This window comes from Stenella coeruleoalba, assembly GCF_951394435.1.
Source record: "Stenella coeruleoalba genome assembly, chromosome: 8".
In the NCBI taxonomy this organism is placed as follows: Eukaryota; Metazoa; Chordata; class Mammalia; order Artiodactyla; family Delphinidae; genus Stenella; species Stenella coeruleoalba.
In genome coordinates this window covers 51,188,228-51,213,874 of record NC_137154.1, presented here as the reverse complement: position 1 = coordinate 51,213,874, position 25,647 = coordinate 51,188,228, and the positions used below count along the sequence as shown (strand labels likewise).

At 39.8% G+C, this 25,647-nt stretch overlaps 1 protein-coding gene across 4 annotated transcripts in view; it reads left to right on the top strand.

Moving 5' to 3' along the window:
• FAM168A (family with sequence similarity 168 member A) overlaps positions 1 to 25,647 on the top strand; it is a 195,467-nt gene that overhangs the window by 65,774 nt on the left and 104,046 nt on the right. Inside the window, exons 1-2 of one of the 4 annotated variants that reach the window (XM_079928534.1) lie at positions 21,660 to 22,268; positions 23,038 to 23,142. The exons of 2 other annotated variants lie outside the window; for them this stretch is intronic. The gene's annotated coding sequence lies outside the window, so the exon portion shown is untranslated. Of the gene's footprint in view, positions 1 to 21,659; positions 23,143 to 25,647 lie in introns of those variants that run through there. One more of the 4 variants, XM_079928533.1, reaches the window with a different exon arrangement.

Genomic DNA, 25,647 nt, shown 5'->3' with positions numbered 1-25,647 from the left:
TGATCTTTTCCTAGATTCAAATCTAATCATCTTAATTTGCTGTTAAAACTCTTCATTGGCTCCAAGCTGCCTTCAGGTTAGAGTCTAAATTCCCTGTATAACATACAAGGTCTTCCTTGATCTGATTTCTGCTCATCTCCTACTGCTCTTGCCTGTGCTCTAGTGACACTGCATTATTTGCAGCTTCTTAACCTCTCCATCTTCATGTATGTTGTGGCCCATGATAGTCTTTCTGCTGTGCTGTACTCTTTCCTGTTCCTCTGTTTTACTTGACAATCTCTACTCTTTCTTTAAAACTCTTCTCAACTACTGTGTTTTCTGTGAAGTCTTCCCTGACTTCTGAAGGTGAGGTGCCATGGGATGAGAGACTTCCCTTCTCTAGGTTCATCTAGAATTTTGTACATACAGATGTCTAACTACATGTAGCATCAGTGATTAGTAGGCACAGTGATGTCTCTTAATGCTTTCATGACCCATTGGTTTCTTTATTTTAGTGCCTTCATTGGGACACTCAGTCCATCCTTATGTAGATCTATACACAACAGATATCTTTAGAATTAGAAAAATAAATGCAGATACAATATAGCTCCTTGCCAGACTTAGCAAACTCTATTTTACTATATGCCTCTTATCCCTGATGCAGTGAATAGCCATCAGTAAAATGAACCATTAAGTTTGGAGGAGCTATTTATTATCAGGTTGATGGCATAAGTCCATCTGATCTGATTTTTTTTTTTTTTTTTGGCCATGCTGCACGGCTTGCAGGATCTTAGTTCCCTGACCAGGGATCAAACCCGGGCCCCCTGCAGTAGAAGTGCAGAGTCCTAACCACTGGACCGCCAGGGAATTCCCTGATCTGATTTTTTTTTAAAATAGACTATTGTATATTTTATTTTATTTTTCTTGATTGCTCCACCTTTTTATTTTATTTTTATTTTTTTAACATCTTTATTGGAGTATAATTGCTGTACAATGGTGTGTTAGTTTCTGCTTTATAACAAAGTGAATGAGCTGTACATATACATATATCCCCATATCTCCTCCCTCTTGCATCTCCCTCCCACCCTCCCTATCCCACCTCTCTAGGTGGTCACAAAGCCCCGAGCTGATCTCCCTGTGCTATGTGGCTGCTTCCCACTAGCTATCGATTTTACATTTGGTAGTATATATAAGTCCATGCCACTCTCTCACTTCATCCCAGCTTACCCTTCTCCCTCCCTGTGTCCTCAAGTCCATTCTTTATGTCTGCATCTTTGTTCCTGTCCTGCCCCTAGGTTCTTCAGAACCTTTTTTTTTTTTTTTAAGATTCCGTATATATGTGTTAGCATACGGTATTTATTTTTCTCTTTCTGACTTACTTCACTCTGTATGACAGTCTCTAGGTCCATCTACCTCACTACAAATAACTCAATTTCATTTCTTTTTATGGCTGAGTAATATTCCATTGTATATATGTGCCACTTCTTCTTTATGCATTCATCTGTCGATGGACACTTAGGTTGCTTCCATGTCCTGGCTATTGTAAATAGACCTGCAGTGAACATTGTGGTACATGACTCTTTTTGAATTATGGTTTTCTCAGGGTATATGCCTAGTAGTGGGATTGCTGGGTCATATGGTAGTTCTATTTTTAGTTTTTTAAGGAACCTCCGTACTATTCTCCATAGTGGCTGTATCAATTTACATTCCTGCCAACAATGCAAGAGGGTTCCCTTTTCTCCATACCCTCTCCAGCATTTATTGTTTGTAGATTTTTTGATGATGGCCATTCTGACTGGTGTGAGGTGTTACCTCATTGTAGTTTTGATTTGCATTTCTCTAATGATTGATGATGTTGAACATTCTTTCATGTGTTTGTTGGCAATCTGTATATCTTCTTTGGAGAAATGTCTATTTAGGTCTTCTGCCCATTTTTGGACTGGGTTGTTTGTTTTTTTGATATTGAGCTGTATGAACTGCTTGTAAATTTTGGAGATTAATCCTTTGTCAGTTGCTTCATTTGCAAATATTTTCTCCCATTTGTGGGTTGTCTTTTCATCTTGTTTATGGTTTCCTTTGCTGTGCAAAAGCTTTTAAGTTTCATTAGGTCCCATTTGTTTATTTTTGCTTTTGTTTCCATTTCTCTAGGAGTTGGGTCAAAAAGGATCTTGCTGTGATTTATGTCATAGAGTGTTCTGCCTATGTTTTCCTCTAAGAGTTTTATAGTGTCTGGCCTTACATTTAGGTCTTTAATCCATTTTGAGTTTATTTTTGTGTATGGTGTTAGGGAGTGTTCTGATTTTGTTCTTTTACATGTATGTCCAGTTTTCCCAGCATGACTTATTGAAGAGGCTATCTTTTCTCCATTGTATATTATTGCTTCCGTTATCAAAAATAAGGTGACCATATGTGCGTGGGTTTATCTCTGGGCTTTCTCTCCTGTTCCATTCCTGATCTGATTTTTTAATCATTGGTAAACTTTGGCCAAGATAAGCATAATTGTTATGCTTTCTTTCAAATAACTTTTTACTTGCATCCTCAAATTTCTTCTGATATAAATAGGATCTGAATTCTGCTTTTCATGCTGGAGTTTTCCCCAGATGTCTGGTAATCCTTGATTGTTTGTATTTTAAAATGGGATACTAAAAAGCTGATTGGAAATTTTAAATACTTGGGTGGAGCTTACTGATTATGGACCTCAACTATAATGGTGATCTGCCTGGGCTATTTGTGGGGCAACTGCAATGTCAGTATCTTTAGATCTTTTTACTAGGGCTGGTCAGATTCTCTTGAAGGATCTTCTAGTCTCCTTCCTAGAGGTTATAGGCCTGGCTGCCAGTGGTCTGGAAGCTGGGGGGTGGGGGGCGCTGCAGGGGAAGGCTGTAGGGAGGCCCTCAATATTCAGTTTGCTTAACACTATTATTTTCAGTATAGTAACGCTGCCTTCAACTGTGGTGCTCCCACAGTATGAGTTTATTAGATACGTTTTTTTTTTTTTTTTTTTTTTTTTTTGCGGTACGTGGCCTCTCACTGTTGTGGCCTCTCCCGTTGCGGAGCACAGGCTCCGGACGCACAGGCTCAGCGGCCATGGCTCACGGGCCCAGCTGCTCTGCGGCATGTGGGATCTTCCCGGACCGGGGCACGAACCTGTGTCCCCTGCATCAGCAGGCAGACTCTCAACCACTGCGCCACCAGGGAAGCCCTATTAGATATGTTTTTAAAGGAAGAGTGAGGCCCCAGGGACTCTACTGGTAGTCAAGTGTGAAGAATTAGAGGCAGTTATTTTGGTTTTGAAGATGCTTTTTTTTTACTTACTTCCTAGTTCTCTGTGTGTTCCAGAAAGACAAGGTAATTCCTAAGATGAGAATTCAGTGCAATAAGGAATAGTCCTCATTTGATCCTTATGGTAGCCCAGTGGGACAGGTAATATTTTTCCTATTTCCCCCCCAGGGAAATTGAAGCTCACTGAGATTAAATGACTTGTCCAAGGTCACTTGGCAAAATAAAGAGTGGCAGAGCTGGGACTCATTCTCTTCCTTTGACTCCAAATCCTGCTCTCCGATTGCAGTGCATGATACTTCCTCCCTCAATATGAATGGGCTGCCAAAAGAGAAAATATGCCAGCCACATGGGTATTAGCAGTAGTTTGAACTGTTAGTAAACAGCCAAGTCCTCTTCCCTGGGAAGATTTCAGCTGATTAGAGTTCTCAGTCTATTTTTCCAATTTATGTAAAGGAGAAGGATAAAGAACTGTTGTGTTCGGACTTGCAACAAACTTTAATTCCTTTAGTGGAAGCACTAAAGATACACAGTTGCATTGCCAGTTTGGCACAAGGAAATACTTAAGCTCTCAAGTAGAAAGAACTGAGTTTCTAGTACAGCTTAAATGTTCTGGACTCCAGGAGGGATTCGTCATGAATCTGGGAACGTTAAGGCTCTAAGATACATTCATTCTTGGGCTTGAAGGTTGAGTTTGTCTACACAATTCAGTAGAATAATTCTGTATACCTTTTTGAGCTCCTGCTTACTAGGAACAATAATAGACACTGGGAAATATCTTGCTTAGGAATCTCATGGTCCAGTTGGGAAGGGACACACAAACAAATAATTACATTATTTGTAAGAAATTAAGTGTAAGAAAGTACTATAATTGAGAGATATACAACAAGTGCTGAATAGGGAATGATTCATTCTGCCCAGATCAAGGGTACAGGGAATGACTGGAGAAAACTTTACAGTGAAGATGATGATTGATTTGTGCTTTACAAGAAGGGTCAGATCTTTAGATAGATAGGAAATGAAGGGCATTGTAGGCAGAGGGAACAGTATGTGCAAAATCCCAGAAAGAAGAAAGAGCTTGTTGTTTTGAGGGAAGCAGTGGGCAGCTTGATTCAGCTAGAACTAGAGAGTAAGGTAAACCAGGCCTCTTCTCTGGTCTAGGGCTCCAGGGTCCCTTCCTATCATGCTGTGCCAGCATCTGCTCACCATAGGCATATCCTTCCTAATATGCAAGTGTTCTCCGAAGCAGCCTGCATCTCCTCTCTATTCTTGCTTGCCTTTCTTCAGAGCTAATTTAGTATAATTACCTCTCTTCTCCAAACCTTTGTTGCCCTTTGAAAGCCAATGCAATTCCCTCCTAAGTTAATAACGACAAGTGTTCATCCATAATTTGTTTCTGTGTCGCTTCCTATTCTAGAAGGATTTTCCATTAGTGATATTTCTGATTATGCCCAGGGTGGAGGTTTATTGTTTGGTTACTTGCATTTCTTGAGCCTTTGTTATAGATTTATTTTCAAGTTAACCTTCTGTTCAGCTCAGGAATCCTTCAGCTTAGAGAGTAAAGTGTGGTAAAATGAGACCACCTAGGAAGCATCTCTTACTAGCCTCGAAGAGCTAGTAATTTCTTTTTGTCTTGGTGTTTGTCACCCCTCCCTAGAACTTTCTCTTTTTTTAGTGTCTGTCTTCTCATCTAGATAGTGGACCATCTGAGAGCAGGGATTTATTATAGTTCATCTCTTGTGTTTTCAACAGCCAACATAGAGCCTGGACACAGAAGAAGTGTTTGATACATGTTTATTATTTATTGAGAGGATATAGGAGTTCTAGTTTCAGTTCTACAAGTGTGTGACGTTGAGCAGATTACTTTCAATCTTTGAAACTGCAGTTTTCTTATCTGTAAAATACAGAGACTGGACTCTGTGGGCAGTATCATAGCATTTATCCTACTTATAGCAGTCAGGGTCCGGTTGAAGTGATAGAAGTCACACGATTAATTTGAAACAGGTAAAATTTAATATAAAGAATTGTTAACTAGGTAAAAAGTAGTTAACTACTAAGAGAGATAAAAAGAGAACTCTGAGGTATAATAGAGGTGGTGACTGCAGAAAATGACTACCATCCCTAAGGCTGAGGGAAAAGCAAACAAGGAAGGAACTTACAAGCTTAAGAAAAGAGAGCTCCACAAGGCCAAGATTCTGAGGAGAGTGCATGGAATACACTCATAGGAATGTGCTGCTTATTGCTGTGGTGAAGAAACTGCCTAGAGGGCGCTCGTTTCAGAACCTGGAGAGCCCCTGTCTTCAAATTTACCATGTTCCCCTGTATGCTGATCTGCTTGCTGCCTTATAGAAAAACCAAACACTGGAAAAAAGTCCTTTCTTTCTCCCTTAGCCTTGTAGTCTCCTTCCAGTACCTTCTATTGGCATAACCTGATGTGAACCAGCTGGGGAAGGAGAAATGTAGTCTGCAGAATCCAGTCAGAGTAGGGCGATGAAGAATTGGTTTGGAGCTGTAAGGCAAAAATTAACAATTTCTATATTGTAATAATCTGTTTCGATATTTGTCTTCCTCATTGCATCATGAGCTCGGTAGTGGCTGGAGCGTTGTCATATTTGTCTCTGCATTGACTCAGAATGGGCCTGGCACCTCAGAGTTGCTCAGTAAATACTGTTTGAATGAAGGAAAGTCTCTGTAAGATAGGGAAAATTAGGTGTTTCTCTAGGTTGGCTTAAGTCTTATTATCTTGAAAGGGATTGGGACTAGGCATCCTCCTCAGCAGTTAAAACCGTATTGAATGCTATTGTCTTGGGCCTATCGTGTGCATAGTTGCATTAGATGCTAGAGTAAGGACAGGGAGAACATCCTGCAGTTAATATTCGTATATTCTATGAAATTAAACATATTCCCTTTTCTAAAGGGTAACAATCTGAAATCTAAGTTAGGTACTTTGTAACCAAGGGTATTCCTCAGAAGGCCAAGGAGACTAAGAGAGTCATGTGCAATTTAGTCCATTGCATCCCTACAGCCCATTGTATTATGCCCATTTTACAGATACAGGGCTTTCCCTGGTGGTCTGGTGGTTAAGACTCTGCGCTTCCACTGTAGGGGGTGCAGGTTCGATCCCTGGTCTGGGAACTAAGATCCCATGTGCCGTGAGGCCAAAAAAAAAAAAAAAAAAATCCTCATATACAGAGAGAGAAACTGATGCTGGGCTTCCCTGGTGGCGCAGTGGTTAAGAATCTGCCTGCCAATGCAAGGGACATGGGTTCAAGCCCTGACCCAGGAAGATCCCACATGCCGTGGAGCAACTAAGCCCATGCATCACAACTACTGAGCTTTAGCTCTAGAGCTCGCAAGCCACAACTCCTGAGCCCACGTGCCACAACTACTGAAACCTGCATGCCTTGAGCCCATGCTCCGCAACAAGAGAAGCCACGACAATGAGAAGCCCACGCAACACTATGAAGAGTAGCCCCCGCTCACCACAACTAGAGAAAGCCTGCGCACAGCAACGAAGACCCAACACAGCCAAAAATAAATAAATTAATTAATTAAAAAAATAAAAGAAACTGATGCTGAGGGATTTGACCAAAGTTATACAGCTGGTAAGTGGCAAAGCTAGTCCAGGCTTGACTGTTTTAAAATTTGAACAGGGTGGTATTCTCTCTCTTTTCCCCAGCTTATGAGGGCAAGCACAGAGTTTTTCTTAGCTGATGGCAATAGAAACCTGTGGAACTGATTTCTGTTTCTGGCTGTTTGGGGCTGAGCAAGTAACAACAGAATGAAATAGCAGCACTTGCAAGGCTGCAATCATAGTGTTTGCTAGTAATTGGCCTTTTGAATAAGCCAGTTTGAGCCTGTGCTTCAGACACCTGATTTGTGAAGCAGTTGCTATCTGGCAACAGGGTATTCTTCTTCTTCCCCTTTTTATTTATTTTTTTTAATCCCACACTAGCAGCTCACAAAAGAGTTCTGATGCATTCCTTGCAACATTAAGCTTCTTTTCTCTTGCTCTTCCAGGTTTCTTCCCTTTTCTGGGGCCTGAAACTAGATAGACTGCTTAATTATTATTAGGAAGCAAAATTTATGAGGCTGGTAGTGTTTCTTGCTTCTGGGCCAGCACACACAAAGCCTTTAAGTAAGTTATTTAGGGTTGAGTGTCAGTTGTTCCTTTCTCAGGTCATCAGCCAGGCAGAGTTGGGGACCCTGATGCCTGTCTCATTGCTTCAAGGGTCAGAATATTGCAGATGGCCTGGGAGAGATACTCTTACAGGAAAAGCTTTCCATTAAAAGCACTGGAAGAGGCTGGTGATGTCAGGATTTGCTAATCAAATTATTCATCTGGTTATTTTGTGATTATCCATTGGGATGCCCACTGCGATTGGCTAATGTGGGAGTATGATTTCATCATGACAGTGAAAAGCCCTTGGACCAATGTCATCTATCCTTGGTTTCTTTTGTACTACCATTGACTAGGGAATCTTAGGATAGTCACCTTCCCCTTTGACTTTCCTGGGAGTAAATGCTGCTGCTTTACTGCTTTTCAGAAATGATAACATTTATATTTTGGAAGGAGCTGAAGAAGGAGTCTATACATGTCATTTATTTTTAACTGCATACTCATTGGAGTTGAAGTCTTACTTTCATTTTGTGGTTTAGTATCAAACAAGAAAGGGGATGTAGTAGAACCAGTATGGGCTTTAATAGCAGAACCACCTGGCAAAACCCTATTTTGCTACTTAATAACTTAATAGTTATTTATACTGTCTGAGCCTCAGTTTCCTTATCATTAAAATGAGAATAGTAATACATAATAACAACAATAATAGTGATCCACAATTTTGGGTGAGTGAATTTCTGTGAACCTCAATTTATTTATCTGTAAAATGGAGGCAGTAATTCCTCAGTAATAGGTTTGGTTTGAGAAAGAAACTGGCTAACCTAAATGGAAGTGTCTAGTGGAGTGACTGGCACATAGTATTTGTGAAAGCTAAGTGCTAAATAAATGGCTATGACTGTTCTTAGGAGATCTGAAGGAAAAGATTCCTGAGGGTAGCATAGTTCCTGTGGGATGGGTCAGGGCTTAATAAATATTCGTTGATTAATTCTTTCAGTAGGGAGCTCTTGTCATTTCCTTTAAGGACAGTTTTACTTGATCTGCTGGTGTTCTTTCTCCTACCATCATTTCTCCAGACAGAGCTATGGAGTTGTTTCCCCTGAGAGTTTCCTTCCTAAGCTATAGTCTTGATTTTGTTGTTCCAAGTTGCTCTCTGTAGAGAAAGTCGGGTACAAAGTCTGAGTTGTGGTTCAAAACCTAGTAGGTGTATTTCTGGGTCAGTGTTTTGTATATAAGATCAAGGCGGGTTTGTCAGAGGTCTTTAAGGAGATGTGATCATGATGTTATTTTGCTGTTTCTTTGGTATATACCAAGAAGGAGGGCTGGGCAGTAAAAAAATGTTTTATGGACCAGTAAACTAGATATCTCCGTAAAGCTGGCCCGTGATCTACTTAACCTCTTCAGGCAAGAGACTCTGGCGAGTGTAAATTCCAACTGTTTTAGTACAGGGTTTCATTTCTCTTTTTGTCACAGAATTATAGAATCCTTAGAGATCTTCAGAAGCTGAAACACAGAGATAAGAGGGCTTAAGTCATGTGGTAAAAACAGAACCTATATTTCTTCCTTTTAACTCTCTTCCTGTAGTTTTTTGGAAAATTAGCGGTTTATTTTATAGAATGTCTAACCAACAATAAGCAGTTTATTTTTGAGAATACTCTGATTTTCCTTCTTACGAATGCTACAGGATTGTATTGAGCTGTGAAGTTTACAAGGTTCTTTCATGGCTAGTGTTGCCCTTCTCTTCGCACCTTTGTTCCATAAGCAAGTCAAATACTCTTAATGATTTGAGTTTTTCTTCTTTTTTTTTTTAAAAAAAAACTGATGAGAAAATTGAGGCCCAGAGAGGGGAGATGACTTGTTCAGAGTCACATAGTGAGTGAATGGTAGCGTTAGTATTAGCAAGAAGGCCATTTTATTTTTAGGTTTTTGATTATCCCTGGGAATATTGTCACACCTTGTCATCACTGGATATTATTACTCTCTAAAATTTTTGCATTTCTGTTGAGAGAAAAATACCTTATTGTTTTAATTTTCATCTCCCTAGTGAAGTTAAATATTTTTTCATGTTTATTGGCCATTTGTAGTTGTTCTGTGAATTTTATGTCATTTATTGCACATTTTCTGCTGGTTTCTTTTCTTTTTTTTTTTACATCTTTATTGGAGTATAACTGCTTTACAATGGTATGTTAGTTTCTGCTTTTTAACAAAGAGAATCAGTTCTGCATATACATATATTCCCATATCTCTTCCCTCTTGAGTCTCCCTCCCTCCCACCCTCCCTATCCCACCCCTCTAGGTGGTCACAAAGCACCGAGCTGATCTCCCTGTGCTATGTGGCTGCTTCCCACTAGCCAACTATTTTACATTTGGTAGTGTATATATGTTCATGCCACTCTCCCACTTTGTCCCAGCTTACCCTTCCCCCTCCCCATATCCTCAAGTCCATTCTCTAGTAGGTCGGCATCTTTATTCCCGTCTTGCCCCTAGGTTCTTCATGACCATTTTTTTGTTTTTTTAGATTCCATATATATGTGTTAGCGTATGGTATTTGTTTTTCTCTTTCTGACTTACTTCACTCTGTGTGACAGACTTTAGGTCCATCCACCTCACTACAAATAACTCAATTTCGTTTCTTTTTATGGCTGAGTAATATTCCATTGTATATATGTGCCACTTCTTTATCCATTCATCTGTCGATGGACACTTAGGTTGCTTCCATGTCCTGGCTATTGTAAATAGAGCTACAATGAACACTGTGGTACATGACTCTTTTTGAATTATGGTTTTCTCAGGGTATATACCCAGTAGTGGGATTGCTGGGTCATATGGTAGTTCTATTTTTAGTTTTTTAAGGAACCTCCATACTGTTCTCCATAGTGGCTGTATCAACTTATATTCCCACCAACAATGCAAGAGGGTTCCCTTTTCTCCACACCCTCTCCAGCATTTATTGTTTGTAGAGTTTTTTGGGGGTTTTTTTGCGGTACGCGGGCCTCTCATTGTTGTGGCCTCTCCTGTTGTGGAGCACAGGCTCCGGACACGCAGGCTCAGTGGCCATGGCTCACGGGCCTAGCTGCTCCGCGGCATGTGGGATCTTCCCGGACTGGGGCATGAACCCGTGTCCCCTGCGTTGGCAGGCGGACTCTCAACCACTGTGCCACTGGGGAAGCTCTGTTTGTAGAGTTTTTGATGAAGGCCATTCTGACTGGTGTGAGAATGATATCTCATTATAGTTTTTGTGTTTTTTTGCGGTACGCGGGCCTCTCACTGTTGTGGCCTCTCCCGTTGCGGAGCACAGGTTCCGGATGCGCAGGCTCAGCGGCCATGGCTCACGGGCACAGCCGCTCCGCGGCATGTGGGATCTTCCTGGACCGGGTCACGAACCCATGTCCCCTGCATCGGCAGGTGGACTCTCTACCACTGTGCCACCAGGGAAGCCCCTCATTGTAGTTTTGATTTACATTTCTCTAATGATTAATGATGTTGAGCATTCTTTCATGTGTTTGTTGGCAGTCTGTATATCTTCTTTGGAGAAATGTCTATTTAGGTCTTCTGCCCATTTTTGGATTGCGTTGTTTGTTTTTTTATATTGATCTGCATGAGCTGCTTGTAAATTTTGGAGATTAATCCTTTGTCAGTTGCTTCATTTGCAAATATTTTCTCCCATTCTGTGGGTAGTCTTTTCATCTTGTTTATGGTTTCCTTTGCTGTGCAAAAGCTTTTAAGTTTCATTAGGTCCCATTTGTTTATTTTTGTTTCCATTTCTCTAGGAGTTGGGTCAAAAAGGATCTTGCTGTGACTTATGTCATAGAGTGTTCTGCCTATGTTTTCCTCTAAGAGTTTGATAGTGTCTGGCTTTATATTTAGGTCTTTAATCCATTTTGAGTTTATTTTTGTGTATGGTGTTAGGGAGTGTTCTAATTTCATTCTTTTACATGTAGCTGTCCAGTTTTCCCAGCACGACTTATTGAAGAGTCTGTCTTTTCTCCAATATATATTCTTGCCTCCTTTATCAAAGGTAAGGTGACCATATGTGCGTGGGTTTATCTCTGGGCTTTCTATCCTGTTCCATTGATCTGTACTTCTGTTTTTGTGCCAGTACCATACTGTCTTGATTACTGTAGCTTTGTAGTATAGTCTGAAGTCAGGGAGCCTGATTCCTCCAGCTCCGTTTTTCTTTCTCAAGATTGCTTTGGCTATTTGGGGTCTTTTGTGCTTCCATACAAATTGTGAAATTTTTTGTTCTAGTTCTGTGAAAAATGCCAGTGGTAGTTTGACAGGGATTGCACTGAATCTGTAGATTGCTTTGGGTAGTATAGTCATTTTCACAATGTTGATTCTTCCAATCCAAGACCCTGGTATATCTCTTCATCTGTTTGTATCATATTTAACTTCTTTCATCAGTGTCTTATAATCTTCTGTATACAGGTCTTTTGTCTCCTTAGGTAGGTTTATTCCTAGATATTTTATTCTTTTTGTTGCAATGGTAAATGGGAGTGTTTTCTTTCTGATTAATTTTATTTAGTTTTGGCTGCGTTGGGTCTTTGTTGCTGCATGCGGGCTTTCTCTAGTTGTGGTGAGCGGGGGCCACTCTTCTTTGTGGTGTGCGGACTTTCATTGTGGTGGCTTCTCTTGTTGTGGAGCATGGGCTTTAGGTGCACAGGATTCAGTAGTTGTGGCACATGGGCTTAGTTGCTCCGCGGTATGTGGGATCTTCCCAGACCAGTGCTTGAACCCTTGTCCCTTGCATTGACAGGCGGATTCTTAACCACTGCGTGACAAGGGAAGTCCTGGGAGTGTTTTCTTAATTTCACTTTCAGATTTTTCATCATTAGTGTATAGGAATGCAAGAGATTTCGGTGCATTAATTTTGTATCCTGCTACTTTACCAAATGCATTGATTAGCTCTAGTAGTTTTGTGGTAGCATCTTTAGGATTTTCTATGTATACTATCATGTCATCTGCAAACAGTGACAGCTTTACTTCTTCCTCTTCCAATTTGGATTCCTTTTTATTTCTTTTTCATCTCTGATTGCAATGGCTAAAACCTCCAAAACTATGTTGAATAACAGTGGTGAGAGTGGGCAACCTTGTCTTGTTCCTGATTATAGTGGAAATGGTTTCAGTTTTTCACCATTGAGGACGATGTTGGCTGTGGGTTTGTCTTGTATGGCCTTTATTATGTTGAGGTAAGTTCCCTCTATGCCTACTTTCTGGAGGGTTTTTATCATAAATGGGTGTTGAATTTTGTTGAAAGCCTTCTGTGCATTTATTGAGATGATCATATAGTTTTTATTGTTCAATTTGCCAGTATGGTGTATCACATTGATTGATTTGCATATACTGAAGAATCCTTGCATTCCTGGGATAAACCCCACTAGATCATGGTGTATGATCCTTTTAATTTGCTGTTGGAATCTGTTTACTAGTATGTTGTTGAGGACTTTTGCATCTGTGTTCGTCAGTGATACTGGCCTGTAGTTTTCTTTTTTTGTGACATCTTTGTCTGGTTTCGGTATCAGGGTGATGGTGACCTTGTAGAATGAGTTTGGGAATGTTCCTCCCTCTGCTATATTTTGGAAGAGTTTGAGAAGGATAGGTGTTAGCTCTTCTCTAACTGTTTTTTTGTTTTTTTTGTTTTTTTTGCGGTTCGTGGGCCTCTCACTGTTGTGGCCTCTCCCGTTGCGGAGCACAGGCTCCGGATGCGCAGGCTCAGCGGCCATGGCTCACGGGCCCAGCCACTCCACGGCATGTGGGATCTTCCTGGACCAGGGCACGAACCCGCATCCCCTGCATCGGCAGGTGGACTCCCAACCACTGCGCCACCAGGGAAACCCTTCTCTAACTGTTTGATGGAATTCGTCTGTGAAGCCATTTGGTCCTGGGCTGTTGTTTGTTGGAAGATTTTTAATCACAGTTTCAATTTCAGTGCTTGTGATTGGTCTGTTCATATTTTCTGTTTCTTCCTAGTTCAGTTTCAGACAGTTGTGCATTTCTAAGAATTTGTCCATTTCTTCCAGGTTGTCTATTTTATTGGCATATAGTTGCTTGTAGTAATTTCTCATGGTCCTTTGCATTTCTGCAGTGTCAGTTGTTACTTCTCCTTTTTCATTTCTAATTCTATTGATTTGAGTCTTCTCCCTTTTTTTCTTGATGAGTCTGGCTAATGGTTTATCATTTTTGTTTATCTTCTCAAAGAACCAGCTTTTGGTTTTATTGATCTTTGCTATTGTTTCCTTCATTTCTTTTTCATTTATTTCTGATCTGATCTTTATGATTTCTTTCCTTCTGCTAACTTTGGGGGATTTTTGTTCTTCTTTCTCTAATTACTTTAGGTGTAAGGTTAGGTTGCTTATTTGAGATGTTTTTTGTTTCTTAAGGTAGGATTGTATTGCTATAAACTTCCCTCTTAGAACTGCTTTTGCTGCATCCCGTAGGTTTTGGGTTGTTGTGTTTCATTGTCATTTGTTTCTAGGTATTTTTTGATTTCCTCTTTGATTTCTTCAGTGATCTCTTGGTTATTAAATTGTGTATTGTTTAGCCTCCATGTATTTGTATTTTTTACAGTTTTTCCTGTAATTGATATCTAGTCTTATAGCATTGAGGTCAGAAAAGATACTTGATACGATTTTAATTTTCTTAAATTTACCAAGGCTTGATTTGTGACCCAAGATATGATCTATCCTGGAGAATGTTCCATGAGCACTTGAGAAGAAGTGTATTCTGTTGTCTTTGGATGGAATGTCCTATAAATATCAATTAAGTCCATCTGTTCTAATGTGTCATTTAAAGCTTGTGTTTCCTTAATTATTTTCATTTTGGATGATCTGTCCATTTATGAAAGTGGGGTGTTAAAGTCCCCAACTATGACTGTGTTACTGTCGATTTCCCCTTTTATGGCTGTTAGTATTTGCCTTATGTATTGAGGTGCTCCTATGTTGGGTGCATAAATATTTACAATTGTTATATCTTCTTTTTGGATTGATCCCTTGATCATTATGTAGTGTCCTTCTTTGTCTCTTGTAATAGTGTTTATTTTAAAGTCTATTTTGTCTTATATGAGAATTTCTAGTCCAGCTTTCTTTTGATTTCCATTTGCATGGGATATCTTTTTCCATCCCCTCACTTTCAGTCTGAATGTGTCCCTAGGTCTGAAGTGGGTCTCTTGTAGACAGCATATATATGAGTTTTGTTTTTGTGTCCATTCAGCCAGTCTGTGTCTTTTGGTTAGAGCATTTAATCCATTTACATTTAAGGTAATTATTGATATGTATGTTCCTTTTACCATTTTCTTAATTGTTTTGGGTTTGTTTTTGTAGGTCTTTTCCTTCTCTTGTGTTTCTTGCCTGGAGAAGTTCCTTTAGCATTTGTTGTAAAGCTGGTTTCGTGGTGCTGAAGTCTTAGCTTTTGCTTGTCTGTAAAAAGTACTTTAAATATGTCCTGCCAGTCCCTTCTGGGTTGCAGAGTTTCTGCTGAAAGATCAGCTGTTAACCTTGCGGGGATTCCCTTGTGTGTAATTTGTTGTTTTTCCCTTGCTGCTTTTAATATGTTTTCTTTGTATTTAATTTTTGACAGTTTGATTAATATGTGTCTTGGCGTGTTTCTCCTTGGATTTATCCTGTATGGGACTCTCTGTGCTTCCTGGACTTGATTTACTATTTCCTTTCCCATATTAGGGAAGTTTTCAACTATAATCTCTTCAAATATTTTCTCAGTCCCTTTCTTTTTCTCTTCTTCTGGGACCCCTATAATTCGAATGTTGGTGCATTTAATGTTGTCCCAGAGGTCTCTGAGACTGTCCTCAATTCTTTTCAATCTTTTTTCTTTCTTCTGCTCTGCAGTACTTATTTCCACTATTTTATCTTCCAGGTCTCTTATCTGTTCTTCTGCCTCAGTTTTTCTGCTATTGATCCCTTCTAGAGAATTTTTAATTTCATTTATTGTGTTGTTCTTCACTGTTTGTTTGCTCTTTAGTTCTTCTAGGTTCTTGTTAAACGTTTCTTGTGTTTTCTGCGTTTTATTTCCAAGATTTTGGGTCATCTTTACTATCATTATTCTGAATTCTTTTTCAGGTAGACTGCCTATTTCCCCTTCATTTGTTAGGTCTGGTGGGTTTTTACCTTGCTCCTTCATCTGCTGTGTGTTTCTCTGTCTTCTCATTTTGCTTAACTTACTGTGTTTGAGGTCTCCTTTTCACAGGCTGCAGGTTCATAGTTCCCATTGTTTTTGGTGTCTGCCCCCAGTGGCTAAGGTTGGTTCAGTGGATTGTGTAGGCTTCCTGGTGGAGGGGACTAGTGCCTGTGTTTTGGTGGATGAGGCTGGATCTTGTCCTTTTGGTGGGCAGGTCCACGTCTGGTGGTGTGTTTTGGGGTGTCTGTGGCCTTATTTTGATTTTAGGCAGCATCTCTGCTAATGGGTGGGGTTGTGTTCTTGTCTTGCTAGTTGTTTGGCATAGGGTGTCCAGCCCTGTAGCTTTCTGGTCATTGAGTGGAGCTGGGTCTTGGCGTTGAGATGGAGATCTCTGGGAGATTTTCGCCGTTTGATATTACGTGGAGCTGGGAGGTCTCTTGTGGACCAGTGTCCTGAACTTGGCTCTCCCACCTTAGAGGCACAGCCCTAACCGCTGGCTGGAGCACCAAGAGCCTGTCATTCACATGGGTCAGAATAAAAGGGAGAAAAGAAAGAAAGAAAGAAAGAGAGAGAGAGAGAGAGAAAGAAAAGAAAGAAAGAAAGAAGATAAAATAAAATAGTTATTAGAATAAGAAGTAAAAAATAATTTAAAAAATTTTTTTAAGTAATTAAAAAAAGAAAGAAGAGAGCAACCAAACCAGAAGACAAATCCACCAATGATAATGAGTACTAAAAACTATCCAAAAAAAAAATCAAACAAAAAAAAAACGGACAGACAAAACCCAGGACAAATTGTAAAAGCAAAGCTATACACACAAAATCACACACAGAAGCATACAAATACACACTCACAAAAAGAGAAAAAGGAAAAAATATATATCGTTGCTCCCAAAGTCCACCTCCTCAATTTGGGATGATTCGTTGTCTATTCAGGTATTCCACAGGTGCAGGGTACGTCAAGTTGATTGTGGAGATTTAATCTGCTGCTCCTGAGGCTGCTGGGAGAGATTTCCCTTTCTCTTCTTTGTTCGAATAGCTCCTGGAGTTCAGCTTTGGATTTGGCCCCGCCTCTGCCTGTAGGTCATCTGAGGACATCTGTTCTTTGCTCAGACAGGACGTGGTTAAAGGAGCAGCTGCTTCGGGGGCTCTGGCTCACTCAGGCCGGGGGGAGGGAGGGGTACGGAGTGCAGGGCGAGCCTGTGGCGGCAGAGCCTAGCGTGACATTGCAATAGCCTGAGGTGCGCCGTGTGTTCTCCCGGGGATGTTGTCCCTGGATCACGGGACCCTGGCAGTGGCGGGATGCACGGTTCTCAGGAGGGGAGGTGTGGATAGTGACCTGTGCTTGCACGCAGGCTTCTTGGTGGCTGCAGCAGCAGCAGCCTTAGTGTCTCATGCCTGTCTCTGGGGTCCGCGCTGATAGCCGCGGCTCGCGCCCGTCTCAGGAGCTCCTTTAAGCAGTGCTCTTAATCCCCTCTCCTCGCGCACCAGGAAACAAAGAGGCAAGAAAAAGTCTCTTGCCTCTTTGGTAGCTCCAGACTTTTTCCCGGACTTCCTCCCGGCTAGCTGTGGTGCACTAGCCCCCTTCAGGCTGTGTTCACGCAGCCAACCCCAGTCCTCTCCCTGGGATCAGACCGAAGCCCGAGCCTCAGCTCCCAGCCCCCACCTGTCCCGGCGTGTGAGCAGACAAGCCTCTCGGGCTGGTGAGTGCTGGTCAGCACCGATCCTCTGTGCGGGAATCTCTCTGCCCGAGAAGGGCCTTTCTAGAGTGTGGAGACGTTTCCTCCTTCACAGCTCCCTCCCACTGTTGCAGGTCCTGTCCCTATTCTTTTGTCTCTGTTTTTTCTTTTGCCCTACCCAGGTACATGGGGAGTTTCTTGCCTTTTGGGAGGTCTGAGGTCTTCTGCCAGCGTTCAGTAGGTGTTCTGTAGGAGTTGTTTAACATGTAGATGTATTTCTTATGTATTTGTGGGGAGGAAGGTGTTCTCCACGTCTTACTCTTCCACCATCTTGAAGCTCCCTCTCTGCTAGGTTCTTTGTCTCGTCAATTTTGCAGGGTGGGGGGGCTCTTTGTATATTAAGGGTATTCACCTTTTGATATATATGCTGTAAATATTTTTCATGTTTTATTTATGAAGCTTGGTGCTTCCCTAGAGCACCCAAAGAGAAGAATTCTTTATATTGGAATAGCTATTAAAAGAAAAATAGCATACCAAAATAAAAACAAACAAAAAAGATTAAAAAAAGAAAAACATAGAATACTACTGCTACCACTATTACTGAACTTTTACTTTATAAGTTTCCCAAAAACTTTCATATTCTGTATTTTGTCCTTTCAATAACTTCATGAGGGGGCTTATGATTAAAATAAATTGGATTGAACATGTATGTCTTACTTTATCTCCTTTTACAAACTCCGTTGAAATGGCATAAAACTAGTATTAACTCACAAAGACTAAGAGAATAGACAAGATGGGAAAGGCACAGATGATGAATGATTTAGTGGATCAGGGAAAGCAGAAAGCTAAAGCTACAGAGGGGATGTGAATCTGTATAAAGGCATTTTGTCATACAAAACTCTAGAAAGCCCTAGGTATTGGAGGTTCTTCGCATCTTGAATATTAGGATGAGAGGTGGAGCTGAAAACAGGAGTTTCCGAGGTATATAAGGAACAATTAAACCGTCACATCTTTTCTCTATTTCAGCAGAACATTGGAGGTTTATCCTCTAGAGAAATAAAATCAGAGAGGCCGTGGCTTTGGGAATACCAAATTTAGCTGAGAGTAAAAGAGAGGTGCCATTCTAAAAACAGGGATTAAGTGAAGGGCTCCATCTAGTTCTTATCTCCCAGAAATAGGTAGTCAGGTTTATTTTCCTCAGGTGGGAGATTAGAGGATTCCTTGCTGAGAAACTGACTCACAGACATCTGGGAACCTCCCCAGTAAAAAACCGGCTTGACATTTTCTCTTGTTACATTGAAGCCTAGAAGTTAACATGCCCTGCTGCTCATACAATGTTTCTCTGTGTGCCTTACTCTTAAATATGAAAGAAAAGGCAAAGATCACCTGATGTTTGAGAGAAACCTCTAACATGAATAACAAATGAAAACAGATATAAAGACCCCCATCCCTCCAAAAGAGAGCATTGGGTAGAGATAGAGCACAAGAGACAATGTAGGAGCAAAAGAAAATTTGAAGAAAACTCAGATCAGAGAAGATAATGCCTCAGTGAAACAAGAATAGGGTTCTGTTAAAAAAAAGGAATAGTCAGAGAACAAAAAAGAAGTTTTTGACACTTAAAGAATATATCAGAGTAAAGAATTTAAAACAAAGAAGTAGAAAATAAATAAGAGGATCAGTTTTAAGATTTATTTAAATATAAAAGTTATTTAAATTTAAGAGAATTGATATAATTATTTTTGATGATTTTATTCCCTCCAATTCCTGTAGTTTTTCTCCTTTAGATCTTTGGATCTCCTAATAGTCAGATGTGGGGTCATAGAGTGACAGAAATCATCAAAGAAATAATATAGCAGTTTCCCAGAACTTAAGTACACATATGTTTATATTGAAAAAAACCCATCAAGCACTCAGTACAATGAATTTTAAAAAAGAAACACATCATTATGAAATTTCAGAACACTGAGTAGAGTGAGAATATCATAAAAGCTGCCAGAGAGAATTAACAAGTCGCATACAAAGGTATTGGACTTCTCAAAAGCAATATTGGAAGCTAGAAGAAAGTGGAGGAATTGCCTTACATTCTGAGAAGAAATCATTTCCAACCTAGCATTCTATACCCAGTCAAAACTAACAATCAAATATGAAAGTAGGGGGAAAAAAGACATTTTCAGACATCTCAAAAAGATTTATTTCCCATGTATGCTATCTCAGGCAACTTGGTAGTTTGATATACCATAATGAGATAGGAAAGAAATAGGAAGGCATGGACCCAGGAATCAAGGGAATCTAACATAGAAAAGTGAGTATAAGTCCCAGAATGATGATTAAGGGGTATTCCAGGACCACAGCTATGCAGGAGACCTACGGACTAGAGAGAGTTATCAGATTTGAACGAGAGGTTGGAGATTCCAAGAGAGATGCTTTAAAGCAGCGGTCCCCAACCTTTTTGGCACCAGGGACTAGTTTCCTGGAAGACAGTTTTTCCACACATGGGGTGGGGGTGGAGGGAGAGGATGGTTCAGTTGGTAATGCAAGCAATGGGGAGCGGCAGATGAAGCTTCCCTCGCTCGCTGCTTACCTCCTGCTGTGCGGTCCAGGGCCTGGGGGTTGGGGACCCCACTTTAAAGAAAATACAAAACGACATCAGTAAATTATCTGACATGTTTGACCATATTACAAAGAACCTTAAAGTTATTTTGGAGAATTTGGAGATGAATTGGGGAAAAGGACATTAAAACTAAGCAAATTAAAAACGAGACAACTATTAATTCTAGGAAAGACCAGAATTCTAGTTGTCCAAGGAAGACAATGTAGTCATAATACACTATGTGGTTTAGCTGTGAAAATCATTGTATAGATCCTGAGTATTCTTGAGAAAAACAAGAAAGTGTTGGAATACTGTTCCTCCAGCTAACAAAACATTAAAAAGCTTTGGTAATCACGCCTTGGTGTATTCCCAAGAGAAATGAAAGCAGATAGCCACATAAAGGCTTTTGTATAAATTTTCATAAAAACAATATTTATAATAGCTAAAATTTGAAATCAACCTGTTGTAGGTTGAATTATATTCCCTCTAAATAAATATGTTGTGATTCCCCCTGAAAATAATATAGACCTTGATATTAATGTTTTATTTAATTTTTATTGGGGTATAGTTGATTTATGAATATTAATTTTGAAAACATTTTATTTTGAAATAATTATAGATTGACAGGAAGTTGCAAAGATAAACAGAGAGACCCTATATATCTTTTACCCAATTTCCTCCAATGGTTAGATCTTGTGTAACTGTAGTACAGTATCAAAACCATGAAAATGACATTAGTGCAATGTGTATATGGTTCTGTGCCATTTAATCACATGTGTAGATTTGTGTAACCACCACTGCAATCATGATACAGAATATTCCATTACTATAAAGATTTTCCTCACTCTACCCCTTTATATTCACAGCACAACACCCCCTACCCCCATCCCTAACTCCTGGAAACCACTAGTTATTTAACATTTGTATAATTTTGTTATTTCAAGATAAATATATAAATGGAATCATACAGTATGTGACCTTTTTTTCACTCAGCATAATGCACTTGAGACCCATACAAGTGGTTGTATATCAATAGTTCATTCTTTTTGATTGCTGAGTAGTATTCCATGGAATGGGCATATCCTAAATATTAATTTAACTAAAAATTGTGATGTGACTGTGTTGGTGGAAGGAGAAGTGTGTGTACATGTGTATATATGGGTGGTCATGGGGGTGATGATCATGATATGAAAGAGCAGACCTTCAAAACAGAAAGATGATAAATAATGACTAAAATTGACCCCAAAATTGCAATATAAGCATGTTTTTTTGAAATAAAGAGATAAATACTAAGAGAAAGAGCTAAAAGTTGAAAGTGATTGCCTTTGAGAAGCAGAAATTCAGAGTGAGGTAGGGGACTGCTGCTTTTTGTTATACATCTGAAGTCAACTATTACCATACTTAAAAATAAGGCCCAGAGACTTAGGGGCCCAAAGTTTTAGAATGAATAACTAGAGAAGCTGAGCCTACAGCTCAGGCTCTCTGACTCTCACCAGGGACCTTTCTGCCTCTCCCTGCCTTGGAATGTTTGCTGATGTTTATATGAGTGAAAACTTGTGCTCCCAACAGAGCTCTTTCAATATTTTTTATATTGGTTGTTACAGCCTCTGCATTTGGGACACTGCAAAGTACCTGACATAGCAAACAAGAGTCCTAATGACTCAGTTCCTAAGTAGCTGATGCTGGGGTAATAAATTACCATAAAACTGCTTTTGAAGTGCCAACTTGACAGCCATGTCCGTTTTCATTTCTTTTGATGAACTAGGGATGGCTCTTTTATAGGAATTGTACGGACCCATTTTTCGGTTTGTTTTGTTTATTGTTTGAAGATCTGTTGCTGGCCCCTGACAAAATACCCCTGTCATGAGAGAGGGAAGTCACAGCCTAGGCTTAGGAGTCAGAGAACTTGAATGCAATCTACTGCTCCACTACTCTCTTTGCATTTTTTGGTGGGGGGTGTGTGTGTGTGGAGGGGGGGTGTTTGTTTCTCCTTTAGCAAGGTTGGATTCCTTCCTTTCTAAGCTACAATTTCAGCTTCCTTGAGAATTCCCTCCTTGACATCTTTGTTTAACTCTAGTGTTCCCAGATTTCCTGTACCCCTGATAGTTCTTTGGGTCACTTCTGCAAATGATTTATTGCTCATCCATCATGCGTGAGAATTTTATTTTCAGTGAGGAACCCCATTGTCTAGTGCTGGAGAATCATTCTTGGCTCTTCGCTCGCATGTGCCAACTATAAGATTCAAGCCCAGAGGGAAGGCTTCAGAATGAGCCAGCGCCCTAGTGGTTTACTTCAAATATTAGGTTATCCCCTTCCCAACTGTTGTTACCATTATAGCATTCTTGTCCACAGGCATTAGCCGCAAGCTCCCTTGGTTTTCTTTGCTTACTGATGAGGCTGCTCTGTGGTTGTTTTATCCAGCTGAAGACTAATTTCCTAATTGTGAAGATGAAAATAAGAGCTGTTATTCACCACCAGAGCAAAATGTCATGACCAGGTATGAGCACAACTGAGAACAGAGCTTCATTTTTATCACCTGCCACCCCTGGGCTCAGTGGAGAGGAAGAGGGGGGCCCTTAGCCTGGTCAAGTGCTCTTGACCAGAAGGTGGGTAGGGGTAGGTGTGTCTCAGCTCTCTTATCCCAAAGAGCGATCCCTTTGGAGGGTTCCACAGGTGTTGCAATAACAGTACAGACAAGAGTATAGAGTGCTGTTATTCAGACTGCCCTGGAGAGTGGGCCAAAGGGTTCCTTTTATGGCTCTTACTTGAGAGGCACAATAAACATTCATAGGCTAGGTTGCACATGCAGAAAAAAGCCATCAGTCCTTTCAAATTATAACTCTAAAATCAATCTCATTATTAAAATAATAGCACATATATTTCCTGAAACTACTGTTCTATAATAAAATTTTATCTCATTTATAACTTGGTACTTGCTGGTTTTAACTAATGTTAGAGATAGGCTCCTAGACCAAAGGACCTTGCCATAAAGTAGCGTTTGCTGGGAGGTCCCAGGCCCCTGAATTGGTTTTCTGGGAACAATTGCCAGTAATATTTTTTCAGCTGATGATTTCAGTTGTCTTTGGGTGCAGGGATAGATGTTTGATAGTAGTGTCAAATAATGTGTAAACCCATCTTTTATTTTTCTCCTGTGAGCTTGACACGTGATAAGAGGACAAAGGCTTTGGGTGGAGTAAGCCTTTGGGCAGGTTATTAGGGAGCTGCTTTGATGTTCTGAATTCTATAAAGGAGCTGTTTCTTTTTAGACAGGGCATCCTTTGGTGACAGGCTTGATCATCCTCCCCATTAGAGGATTGTGGTTTCAGTGAAACATTTTGAGATGACTGCTGAAGAAAACTAGGTCAAATCAGGTATGATTTATGAAATGTACCATTAAGGAGGCAATGAGAAAGTCAATTTTGTCTTTCTGTGCCCTGAAATTCTAAAGAGGTTAATTACAGGAAGTCCTTCAAACCATATGGTCCTTTGTCTTGGAAACATTCCCATTTTTGAATAATGTGCTTGTTATGTGACTACAGCTAGTCTTACAATATCAGTATCAGCACTTACTACTTGAGTTCTTTTGTTTTACATCTGAACTTATATAAACCTGGCTTTAAAATAATATTTACATTAGAATTTTGAGAGGTGAATCTACTGATATGCTACACTCACTGATCTATGATTAACCCAACAGTGTTGTTTCAAAAATTTCTTCTCAGGTCCTTTTGCTACTCTCCACCTTGTTCACTCTGTTCTGCCCATATTCATTGTCTCTTAGTTCCTCTGAAAGCATGTCGAGTTCTTTTCTGCTTCAGTGCCTTTGCCCATGCTGTTCCTTTCCCTGAAATGTTTCCCTGCTCCTCCCTCCAACATGACTAACTACTCATCTGTTATGGCTTATTTAAATGTCACCACCTTGGAGTGTTCTTTCTTGACTTGTCATTCTTGAGAAAATCTCTGTTTCCTTCTTTATGAGCACCTCTTACATGTTATAATTATAGGATATATTAGATTTTCCCACTTGCTCTTCATCTTTTTCCTCCTCTAGAGTGTAAACTCTGTGAGGACAGGGACAGTGGCTGAGTGGTTCACTATTGCATTCTCAGTGCTTAAGACAATGTCTAGGGCCTGACACATAGTAGGAATTTGTAACAAATGTTTGTTGAAAGCTTGAATGAATGAAGGAGCCCTTTCTTTTGGGGGAGCATCCAAAAGAGCCAGGCAAAAACTGAATGGCCTATAGTTGACTATATTTATGGCTCATTTTTGACTTAGCTTTGAAAGTCACACAGCATTACTTCCTCTGCATCCTATTGATCGGGCTAGTCCAGCTCAGATTCACTGGGAGGAGAGTTAGGCTCTACCTCTTCATGGGATTGTGGCAATCTTTGGAAAATACAGTCTGTCACAAGAGATTATTCCAAGCTGGGTACTGGATATCACCTCTAAGAAATGATGTAGCTCTATTCTAGGCATTTATACTACTCTGATATCCCTAGATAGACACTCCTGGAGTATAGAGAGGCAGAGGTTCAGATCATGATTCTGTCACTTACTAGTGATAGAGAAAGAAAAACGTATCAAAAAATTTAAGTGGTTCCTTCATTCATTCAGGCTTTCAATAAATGTATTTTGAGTACTGTGTGCCAAGACTCGGGCATTGTGTTAGACACTGAGAATGCAGTAGTGAGCCAGGCAGCCTTTACTACTATCCTCAAAGCACATAGTCAATAAATGGAATCACTGGGACTCCCCCCTCTTTCTGCTAAACTCCACTGCCTCTTTTTTAAAAAAGACTCTATTAAAATAAATAAATAAATAATAAAAGACTCCATTTTCTTAGAGCAGTTTTAGGTTTACAACAAAATTGAGAGGGAGGTACAGAGATTTCCCATATACCTCTTCCCCCCACATGTGCATAGTCTCCCCCTTTATTTAGTTATTATAAATATTGATATTTATCAATATTACTCATCAGAATGATATATTTTTTACCAAGGATTAGCTTACATTGACACATCAAGATTACCTAAAGTTCGTAGTTTACCTAAGGGTTCACTCGTGTTATACATCCTATGGATTTGGACAAATATTTAATGACATATATACATCATTATAATATCATACAGAATATTTCACTGCCCTGAAAATCTTCTGTCTATTCATCCTACTCTCCCCTCCCCACCCCCACCAACCACTGATCTTTTTATTGTCTCCATAGTTTTTTTAAACTTTTTAAATTGAAGTATAGTTAATTTACAACGTTGTGTTAGTTTCAAGTGTATAGCAGAGTGATTCAGTTTTACATATATATTTTTTTTTCAGATTCTTTTCCATTATAGGTTATTATAAGATATTGAGTATAGTTCCCTGTGCTATACAGTAGGTCCTTGTTTTTTGCCTATTTTATATATAGCAGTGTGTATATGTTAATCCTAACCTCCTAATTTATCTTCCTTCCTGCCCGCCCCCACTATCCCCTTTGGTAACCATAAATTTGTTTTCTATCTCTGTGAGTCTATTTCTGTTTTGTAAATAAGTTCATTTATATCATTTTTAAAGATTCCATCTCCATAGTTTTTGCCTTTTCCAGAGTGTCATATAGTTGGAATCATACAGTATGTAGCCTTTTAAGATTATATATTTAGTAATATACATTTAAGTTTTCTCCATGTATTTTCATGGCTTGATAGCTTATTTCTTTTTAGAACTGAATAATATTCCATTGGGTGTACTACAGTTTATTTATCCTTTCACCTGCTGAAGGACATCTTGGTTGCTTCAAAGTTTTCACAATTATGAATAAAGCTATTATAAATATCTTTGTGCTGGTTTTTGTGTGGACATGAATAACAAGGAGTGTGATTGCTGGT